Source organism: Octodon degus, unplaced genomic scaffold (genome assembly GCF_000260255.1).
Source record: "Octodon degus isolate 3935 unplaced genomic scaffold, OctDeg1.0 scaffold00002, whole genome shotgun sequence".
NCBI lineage: Eukaryota > Metazoa > Chordata > Mammalia > Rodentia > Octodontidae > Octodon > Octodon degus.
In genome coordinates this window covers 26521135-26525622 of record NW_004524578.1, presented here as the reverse complement: position 1 = coordinate 26525622, position 4488 = coordinate 26521135, and the positions used below count along the sequence as shown (strand labels likewise).

Genomic DNA, 4488 nt, shown 5'->3' with positions numbered 1-4488 from the left:
TTTTTTTGCGGTACCTGAGATTAAATTTAGGACCCTTTGCTTGCCAGGCAAGCACTTATTCTACTGAGCTATCTCCCCGGCCCTCAAATTACTGTCAAGAACATATAAAGAATTCAAAAAAATCAGACCTCCCAAATTTAAAGACCCAATCCAAAAGTGGGCCTCTGAGATGAATACATACTTCTCAGATGAAGATATACATACAGCAAATAAATTTATGAAAAAATGTACATCACTTGTCATTTAAGAAATACAGATTAAGACAACACTGAGATTCCATCTCACCCAGGAAAGAATGACTATTATCAAGAAAAAAAAAAAGCAAGCAAGCAAGCAACCAACCAACCAACCAATAACAAATACCAGAGAGACCATGGGAAATAAAGGAATCCTTCTGTTGGTGGGAGCATAGACTGCTGCAACCACTGTGGAAATCAGTGTGGAGATTCCTCAGAAAACTAGGATTGGAGGTCTCATTTGACAATCTGTTCCCCTTTTGGGTATCTTACCAGAAGAATTAAAAACATTATATCACAGCAGTATATGTGCACCCATGTTTATAGCAGCACAATTGGTAGTAGCTAGTTCTTGACACAATCCAAATGCCTGTCAACTGAGAAGTGGATAACAAAAATGTGGTCTTCTTACTCTTTTTAGTGGAGTACTACTCAGCCTTAAAGAGGGATAAACTTGATAATTTCATAAGTAAATGGATGCAACTCTAGACCATATTTATAAGTGAAATAAATCAAATGTGCATATGCAAACATCATATTGTCTCCCTAGTGTGAAAAGCTAAAAGAGTAAAATAATATCCAAAGTATACAAAAGATATTGTAAAATGGGGAAAAAAAAAACTTTAAAAAAAAAAAAAAAAGGTTGAGGTAATGGAGAAAAAGGAAAAGCAAAAGGAAAAAAATATATATAGAAAAGGTAGTTAAAATATACTACTAATTTTTCTTAGTTCATTGAAGAGATAGGTTTGTGCTAATATTGTTTAGACAATTGTTTTGCATTTTTTTTCTTTAAAACTAAAAAAAAAAAAAGAAAGAAAATGTTCATACCTTGGCCCTACCACGTGAGAGCTGTGCAATCTTAGGTGCGTTGTGGAACCCCCAATCCTGCCTCCTCATCTGAAATGTAAGGATGTTGCCATTTCTTTCCCAGGGATCCTGCTGATAAAGATTCAAAGCAAGTGTGCATGTACAGCACTAACCCATCCCCTGGCCCCAGGGGTTGAGAGGCCCAAGGACAAGCTACCAGGATGGCTGCCTCCCTTTCTTGGTCCTGTCCTGTCACAGCCAACTGATCCATCCACCCCAGAGCACACTGTGTTCTCCTGCCTTACAAAGTCTTCCAGTGCTCTGCAGCCCCACAGACACTGATGTGACCTTTCAGTAACACCAAGTATATGCCCTTTGAGAGGACAGAGAAGGGTTTCAGAATCAGTGCCTCTCTCGTCTCTGCCTCCACCATTTGGCATCAGATCTGGGAGTCCATAGAATGGGCTTAGCTGGTCTGTAGCCAATTATGTGGCAGCCTCTGGTCAGGTGGTGTGGTGTGGTGCTCAAGCTTGTGTTGGGCAAAGGGACAAGGGAAAAGAACCTATGAAGCAAGAAGAATGCATGTTGTCAGCTATGTTTCCAGTCTGGATTTGTAGCTGTGTCTCTGTGACACACTTGGGTGGGCTTGGCTCTGAATCCTCCTATAATCCTAGGCTTCTTTTCTGTCATTTCTTTCTCCATAGGAGCATTTGTATGCGCTGGAGCTTACTCCAGAGCCAGAGGTGCTTGGCCAGACTGCTCTCCTTTCTCCTTGCAGCAGTAATCTGGACCAGATAGACTTGTCCTTGAAAACTGTTGCCTGTGTTGTTGACATTTTCCCATTTGTGTTTTTGGAAGCTTAAACTTAAATCCTTAGCAAGCAGATGCTGCTGCATTCTGCTGCAGAAGCTATCACACTTGAGGAAGCACGGGAGGGCTTCGAGATTGTAAAGCAGAGGGGCACAGCGGAGTCCTAGCAAGCAGTTGATTGGATGGTAGCTAGGGTGTGCTGGAGCCATTAAAGGTGAAAGAAAGGTAGTCATTGGATATAGACAGAGGTCCTTGGCTGTGGGCAATGAAGATGCCCTTGGTGATGTACACAAAATGTAACATGTGGTTGGTATTTTCTTTTTTACTTGGTTTTGGGAACTTGACTGATACACTTAGTAGAGGAGCCCATCTGCCTGATCCTTAGGGTGTCCTGGGCTGAATGTGCTGTGTCTAGTTATCAACCCAGACAGCCTCTTCCTGCAGGTCGTATTACTGCTGTGAAGGAAACTATTGTGGTTGCTGCTTTCTTAGGGAAAGGACGGGACGATGTCTTCTAAGGGTTAGGGAAATAGAGAAAAGCAAACAGTAATCTCAAGGAACTCAGAATACAGATTCTCCTCCCTGCTTTTTGCATTTGGTGATTTGTGAGTCTAGCACCCTCTGATAAGCTCATATTTGCAGTTTAGCCATTTCTATAATCAAAAGTTGCAATAGCACTATAGATATGATATAGAAAAGTATGTATAAAATATTTTCCATTTTTTTTCTTCTTTCACTGATTTAAGACTGCATTATGCAGTCTAAATGTTTTTCTAAGTCAGGATAGTGAACTTTTTCTATAGAGTTAGAAGTCAGGTATAGTGACACATGCCTGTACTAGGAGGCTGAAGCAGCCTCGGTTACATAATGAGACACTGTCTCAAAAAACAAAACAAAAAGTTAATATTTTGGGCAGAGTTTACACAGCTATTCATTTCTACCAGTGTGGCCCTGAAGCAGTGAAGTACATAAATATATGGTTGTAGTTGTGCTCCAGTAAAACTTTATTTGCAGAAACAGGCAGCAGACCATTTTTGACTCATAGGCTATAGTTTGTGGACTTCTGCTTTGATACTCTGTGGTTTCATTCTTCTCTACAAGGTGCTTTATTAGCTTTTTATCACTGTAACAAAATATACCCCAAAAAGCTGGGTGTGGTGGTTCATATCTGTAATCCCATCATTTGGGAATACTTGTGAGAGGCCAGTCTGAATTACATAGCAAGACTCTGTCTTTGCGAAAAAAGAAAAATCACATTTATTTGTTTATTTATTTGGTACTACGCCTTGAACTCAGGATCTTACACCTGCCACGTAGGCACTGTTTGCTTTTCTCCATCTCCCTAACTCTTAGAAGACATCGTCCCGTCCTTTCCCTAGCTCAATCAGCTTTAAGAAAGGAAAATTTTATTTGGACTCACAGTGTTAGTCCATGGTTGGTTGGTTGACCCATGGTGGCCAGGAGTACATGAAGTGCCAGGATTTCAATATCGCCTCAGGACCGTTCCCCCCCCCATACATAATATAACTTTCTTCCACTGCAATCCATTTCCTAAAGGTTCCACAACCTCTGTTAGCACATGGATTGGAGACCAAGCCTTCAACATAGGGCCCTTCAGAGGTCATTCAAGATCCAATCTTGAAAATGAAAAACAAAGAGGTATGTCCTCTAACATGTGGAGGCCTAGAAAGAGTGAATCTCTTAGCACACATTGCTCGCACTATGTGAGATCTTGTTGTACATTCAATCAGTGACTGAGCCTCTCTAAGCCTTGGTGTCATGACATCCTAGGAGTAGAATAAGGGCTGAAGTCTGGGTAAAGCAGGCCCAGTTCTGGCTTCTGGTTACCTTTTGGCTAAATCTGGCACTTAACTGTGCCCTTCCCATCTCCATCCTGTTATACCTATATAGTAGGCTCCTTTATTTGTTTACCTGTAACTACCCATCCATTGTTGGTCCACACTAAAGTTTACAGGTTTTTTTGAGTTTCTGGCTATGTGATTTTCCTCTTTAGCCTCCCAAGAAACTGGAACTGTAAGCCTGCACAACTGCTCTTGGCTTCTTGCATTTTCCTATTATTTCATCCTGAATGGCAAGGTTGGAAATACTCTGAAAAAACTGTTGGAGGCCTTTGCAGAGAAGACTGTGTAAGACCTAGACAAAGGTTAGAATATAAATAGAATCTGTCAGTTTTTAGAGCAAGCCTATGATTCATCTCTAGTGATAATAGGAACCTACCTCTAGCGTAAAGTAGGACTACTATCTACAGTTATTTATAAATTGTTTCTTATGGTAAATTTCAACACAAATTATATACTCCTAGCTACTCTTTTTTTTTCATCACGTTCCCTACTTCACACTAGAACTAAGGAAACTTAGGACATATTTCATCAGTAAACACTACAATGTAAGTCTCTGAAAATATAAAGTCCTATTCTAAGATTCTTTCAGCCAGAACTATCCTTAAAGGACAGAAGCTAGGCATGGTAGTGCATGCCTATAATCCCAGGACTGTAGAAACTGAGGCAGGAGGATCACCATGAGTTCAGGGTCAGCCTGGGCTACATAGTGAGTTCAAGGCTCAAATTATAGAGCAAGATTCTGTCTCAAAAAATAAAAATTAAAAAAAAAAAAA

The 4488-nt window shown here is 40.4% G+C and overlaps 1 protein-coding gene across 6 annotated transcripts in view; it reads left to right on the top strand.

The window, feature by feature from the left end:
* Positions 1-4488, top strand: part of Stard9 (StAR related lipid transfer domain containing 9) — a 192471-nt gene that overhangs the window by 129023 nt on the left and 58960 nt on the right. The window lies entirely within an intron of this gene.